Here is a 6,803-nt window from a genome sequence, read left to right as displayed (position 1 = left end):
ATATATAGGATTTGGTTAGGTTTTAAACTACTCCCAACTTTCCACAACAATAATAACAACCACTATCAACTATTATTTGATGTTAGGTCCTGTTCGAAGTGTTTCACATACCTTATCTCACTTAATCTCAGTAGTCTTTAAACTCAGTAGTACTATTATCTCCACTTTAAGGGTCAGGAATCGAGACTCGTGGCTCCAGGAACTTGCCTAGGGTGCATTAGTGAGCATCAAAGTTTAGGCTTGGGTGCCAACCTAGATTGATTTGACCTCCAAGCCTGGTCTCTGCCAGCAGTGTGCTGATGGGTGTTCAAAATCCAGTTCCCTGGTAAGGGAGGGGAGGTCTGCTTTATATAGTGCTTGCCAGTTTCCAGTAGTATAAATATTCAAGTACCAAACATTAAACTACCAAACGTTCAAGCCACCAACGTGACCTCACTGAACATAAAGTGGGGAAGAAATACACAAAACCAACTCTCACTGCTCTCAGCTCTATCAGCCGCCTTCAGCACACCACAGCTTACCTTGTAGATTATGTTGTCATCAAATGCATTTGGAGCTGTGTTACTCACCATTGAGTGGCAAGGTCTGCAGTCTTCCTACTCCTCATATTCCCACACGTTTACTCTTGTCAGGTGCCTTCTTGCCCCTGGGTTCTTCACCTGCCCAAGCACTGCCATAAAGGTGGAAGAGAGGTCATGTTAGCCAAGTAAGATTTTATGTAGATGAAGTTTATATCATGTCAAAAAAAAAAAAAAAGCTACGAATCACTTGTATCAGGATGATAGTAAATATCAGAATTTTTAGCTGTGTTTTTCACTTTAAAAAACTGGATAATTTGGGCAAAGCAGTTGTGGTACAGTGAAAAGAATGTGAAAGAATCGGAGGGTCTGGATTGAGTTCACTTCAGCCAATGAATAGATACATGATCTCAGATGTGTCCCTTGACGCTTCCTAGCTTTGATGATCTCATCTCTAAAATGGTTAAATAGGCATCAACTGAGACAATTTAAGTGAATGGCATTAATCATCCAAATGTTAATATAATATTAAGTTTTGGTGTTGAACAGACACGGCTGAACCAAAGGAATAGCTTTTGAGCTTTCAGGGAAAATGTTAAAAATCGAGAATTAGGGGCACTTGGCTGGCTCAGCTGGTAGAGCATGCAACTCTTCATCTCAGGGTCATGAGTTTGAGTCCTACATGGGGCATGGAGTCGAAAAATAAAAAAACAAATTGAGAATCAGATCAATTATTGTGTAATTTGGGTTTTGATGATAAAAAAAAGATACATTTTTTTAAATCTTCAAGAACTTTAAAGAATATGTCCAAAAAGAGTATTTTTCATGGAACTAAAAAGTTGTGAATTTATGGATGAATATCTGGAATCAGTCTTCTTCAGGAGAACTTGGTCAAGTTGTTTTATTCTCTTTTTTAGAACTTTTAGTTCTTGCTGATTTTAGGGTTAGGATAGAAAGCCACCTGAATCCAAACTGTTGTTCCAGGTCCCTTCTTAAGGCTGTCTCTCTAAATTCACTTTGCACGGGAATGGTAGGTGTATCTAGCCACAGGCTTTTGAAAGCTTTCTCGTACATTGATACACGCAAATTGCAGGCAGTATCAAGACTTGATGCTTAAGGAATTAAATCCTCTACATTCTCTTTTGACCAGAAGGAATGTTGAGAAAGAAAAGTATAGCTCTGTTCCCCCATAGATGTGATAAAGTCTGAGCCTTGCAAAAGAGCTTAAGTAGTACAACTTGTGTAAGAAGAATTCTTTGGGTGCAGTTAGTATAAACAAAGGGTCCTTGGCACGAACAGAGACCTAAGCAGCTGCAAGAGATTTGCTTTAAAAACCGAAAGATTAAATACTCTTAGAGAGAGAGGGAGAGAGAAGAAATACCCACTAAGGTCTCTGATATTTCCTTTTTCTTTCCTACTTCTGTATAGTCTTCTAGGTTTAAATAATATCTACCCGTGGTTAAAAAGACAAAAAGAATCTTCTACTTAAGAATGACCATATTGTCAGTGTTTTCCCTTTATCTCTCTTGGCTTAAGCAAGCATGGGAATCTAAGGTTAAGTCACAAGAAATAAATCATTTACATTCCCTTGCCACCATATCTATTCTCTATGAGATCATCAATGAAAGGATAGTGATAGTAATTTGACCCCCATGAGAATAGTATGAGTTAGTGGGAGTGATTGATGCACAAAGTAATTGCCTTGAAATGAAATAATTAAAAGTACATGCCAGAACCAGTTTGTTTATTATGGAAAACCCTAGTGAGCAGTAATACGGTGTAATAAATTTCTTTGTAGTCTTGCTATTCCTCACGATACCGCAGCTACTCGTATGCCAAGTTTCTTAAGACATAAACATGGAATTGACTAGACTTTGTTTCATATTTCCACACAATTCGGCTGATCGCATTTTTCTAAAACAGTCCTTATTGCTGCAACATAATTCTCAGTTCAAAGCTGGAAAATGTGCAGTGTATAATTTCATCAGGAAGTTTGTACAGCTTTAAAGTTTACTTGAATATACTAGAAATATAATAGCTATTACATTGAAGCATATGGTATTGTGAAAATGTGATTTTTTACATAAAAAACCTCAGAAATTTTCTGTTTTATTAGAAAATATAACACATTAGATGATTGAATAAAGCATACATTGAATACCATGATGTGGAAGGCTAGCCAAGATTATTGTTAAGTGATAAAAGCAAGTTTTCAAACTGTATATATAAAATGCCACTGTTTTGTACTTGTATGAGACTATACTATATACACAGTACAGCAAATGCATGGAAACTATATGGAGGAACATACAGCTAAGCTGTTAATAGTAGCTACAACTAGAAAGTAAAATAATTAAAGGAAAGTTTGGTATTCAATATAACATTTCTGGAACATTTTAATTTTTTAATAACAGGCATGTATATTGTGTTTGAAATCAGATCAAGTATTTTTTAAAATCGGTATATGCAGGGGTGCCTTGGGTGGCTCAGTCATTAAGTGTCTGCCTTCCACTCGGGTCATGATCCCAGGGTCCTGGGATCGAGCCCTGCATCAGGCTCCCTGCTCAGTGGGGAAGCCTGCTTTTCTCCCTCTCCAGCTCCCCTCTGCTTGTGTTCCCTCTCTCGCTGTCTCTCTCTGTCAAATAGATAAAATCTTAAAAAAAAAACAACAACCGTATATAGAGCTGGCAAATAAGCATATGAAAAGCTGCTCAACATCATTCATAATTAAAGAAATACAAATTAGAACCACAGTGAGCTACCACTACACATCTAACATAATGGCTGAAGTGAGAAATTGTGGCAAAATCAAATGCTGGAGAGCATACAGTAAAAAACAGATCGTGGATAAATTGCTGGTGGGAATGTAAAATGGTACAACCATTCTGGAAGACAGTTTGGCAATTTCTTATAAATTTAAACATACACTTAGCATATGACTCAGTAGTTCCACTCCTAAGACAAGAGAAAGAAAAACTTATTTTCACGCAAACACCTGTACATGAATGTTTGTAGCTGTCTTATTCATAATCATCAACATCTGAAATGGTCTTTCAACTGGTGAATGGATAAACTGGTATGCCAATAAAATGAACTACTATTCAGCAGTCAAAAGAAACAAGCTATTAATACGTACAGCAACATAGATGAATCTCAAATGCATTACACCAAGTGGAAGAAGTCCAACCCAAAGAGCTGTATGATTCCATTTATATGACATTCTGGAAAAGGCACCACTGAGTTGGTGTCCAGGGATTAGGGGTGGGGTAAAGGACATGGAAGCACTGGGCAGGGTTTTAGGGGTGATGGAACTGTTCTGTATTTTGATTGCAGTGGTGATTATACAACTCTAAGCATTTTCAAAACTCCTAAACTATACACCAAAAAAGTGACCTTTATTGTATGTAAATTTTTAAAAATGCTTTTAAATTGCTATTTAAAAAAGATCTCATTAATGTTGTATTTTTATAAGTCCACAAGTCTTGATTCATCCTATAAATTTTCTGGGTAAAATTAGAAACTGCTTTTAAATGGACCGAGGTGCTTGTCATACTGTGATATTCTTGCTACTTGAGGACAGATTAGAAGTTCAGAGCCATAGCTGGCAAACGCTCTGTATAAATGCAAACTGTATGAAGTGTGGGTCAATACTCAGTCATTCAGGAGTAGACTGTACAGATTGTGATGCTGTCCATTAAGGCTTTAACCTCCTTTGCACCAGAGGGTTGTCTTGCCCACCCATCAAAAGATGCAAAAAATTGTGTGATCACATTTGTTTCAAATTCCTATGCTGCTGCTTTTATTGAAGCCATGAGTAAAGAAGGCCCTTGAGGGCCAGAGGAAGCAAGGTTCTCTCTCCTCTAACAGTTTTGGGGGCCCTACCTGCATATACTGTTTGGGCTCCAAAATCTAAAACAATGCTTAATAGGCAGCATTAGAATAATCTTAAGCAGTTAGCATGGGTTTTGGCAAAATAAAAGCACTGTTTCTAATTATATTTTCCCTTTAAGTTTGTGTGTCTTGTGGAAGGGCAATAAAGAAATTTTTAAAAGAGGAAAAAGAAGCAAAAGGAGAAAACAAAATAACAAAATCTGCTGGCCTAAGGCTAGAAGCCTGAGCTTTTCTTGGTCACATCCATTTTCCAGCTCAGCCAAAAGGGGAAGCCTCCCCTTTTCACATGGTTTATTAATGAGTCAGGCTTGACAAATTTGGGTTTGTTAATAGAAGAGGCTGAAACAGATTTTTCTGTATAAATAAGTCTTTAAAGTGGCACCCTAAGTACTGGTTACGACGCACCAGATGTTCTTACTGAAGTGACTGCGTCACATAAGAGCGTGCCCAAGCGTCACACTGCAGGGAGTGCCCTCCCCCAAATGCCTGCCTATCATTTGATTTCCCTTCTTCTGATAGAACATCTCCTCCTGCCTCCCTCAGAAAGTACCAGTGGGACACCAGCTTGCTGCCTATTTGATTCTATCTGCTGTTCTGTTTACTGTGGCTCCCAGCTGCTTCAAGTAGATGCTGAATGGGGGTCTTTTTTTTTTTTTTTAACATTTTATTTATATATTTGTCAGAGAGAGAGAGCGAGCAAGCGAGCACAAGCAGAGGGAGCGGCAGGCAGAGGGACAACAGGCTCCCTGTTGAGCAAGGAGCCCGATGCAGGACTCGATTCCAGGACCCTGGGATCATGACCTGAGCTGAAGGCAGATGCTTAACAGCCTGAGCCACCCAGGCGCCCCAAAGGAGGTCTTTTTAACCCAGATCATCAAGTTAATGCTTCCATATCTCAGTCAAGTGAACAGGGTCTGTTGAGCCCTTCCTATATACTTTGTCTCTGACGGGGTAACAGCTAGAAAGCTCGGGGAAGAGAGGCTCACTGCTGCTTGCAACTGATCTGAGAGAGGGTGCTTCTCATCGTGACTGTTTATCCCTGGCATGCCTGCGTGGGGACGGCAAGGCCTGGAGCTCTGGCTCAGAGATTGCTGGCCTGGGAACTAGGCTTGATTTGTTCCTACTGGTGCTGTGATGTCTGAGTAAGTGACTGTAACTTTCTGAGTCAGGGTTTTGTCACACTAAAACAAGGAGATTAGATGACGGGCTTTCCTGGGCCCCTGCCAGTTGTAAAAGGCCATGAGTCTATGAAATAAGGGGGGGAAATGAGATCAAATCAGTAACGGAGCTCAAGGTTATATAAGGCCTAGGATTCTTCCTGAATCATGAACGCCCCTGTAGAGGAGTATACTACCCATTCAGTATATAGAATACAAAGTCAAGGGGTGACAGGGGGAGACAGTGATACTGTGAGAGGAGGACGATTCTGAAAGACTGGGGATTTTCTAAAGTTCTAGGGCACACGGCATAGTGATGTTAGATGCTCAGGTTTTCGAGTCAGCCTGCCCAGGTTCAAGTGTTGGTCTCTGTACTTGGTAGCTGTGTATCCTTCGCCACATTTCTTTCTTTGGGCCTCTGTTCCTCAGATGTACAAAAGTGATGCTAATATTCTTCTCCTCGGAGAGTTGCTCTGAGGATTAAATATAATAATGCGTGCTGGCCTGGGTTGTGACACATTTGAGGTTGTTCACCAACGCCACTTCTGCTGCTGCTACGTACAGTTTCTGGTGCATGACTCACTCCAGAACTCCTCGGAGCAGCGGCTGGCGGTGGGGAAAGGGAGGACTGGTGGAGTGACTCAGGCACCAGACATGGCCTCCAAAGTTAGTTTTAGTTCAAGATAACAGAGAGATCAAGAATGTGCCCGCAAACAAATTCCACAGTATAAATTAGACTAGGCGTGTGCTGCCACTTGCTAGCTGGGTGACTTTGGCCATATTACCCAACCTCTCCGAGCCTCGGTCTCCCCATGAGGGTTCTAATGCTTATCCCTCAAGGATGTTGGAAGGAGCTACGTGAGGTAATGCATGCGAAACCATGCGTCGTCACCCACCAACTCCTCTGCAAATGCGAGGATTGTTAGGAGCTGCCGAGATGATGAATGAAAATGTAGGACAGAAGTCTTTCTGAAATGACACTCCATTTCTCAGACAGACTGAAATCATTTGCAATTTTTTTTGATGACTCGGGGTTATCTTCATGAACATCTATTACTGACACAACATACCTGTCTCTGGCGTGTTACCATTTTAACCTGCGTCCGCGTACGCAACTTCCTCCGTTCCCACTGAAAGGCACATAAGCTCTTTGTCCCCATCCTGACCCCGTGCTTCGTTCTCATCGGCATCTTCCTTCACAGCTGCCGTAGTCTGGCCGCTGCTCCCACTTCTCTCT

The sequence above is a fragment of the Ursus arctos genome, unplaced genomic scaffold, assembly GCF_023065955.2.
Source record: "Ursus arctos isolate Adak ecotype North America unplaced genomic scaffold, UrsArc2.0 scaffold_25, whole genome shotgun sequence".
Classification (NCBI taxonomy): domain Eukaryota; kingdom Metazoa; phylum Chordata; class Mammalia; order Carnivora; family Ursidae; genus Ursus; species Ursus arctos.
This window is presented reverse-complemented; position numbering follows the sequence as displayed.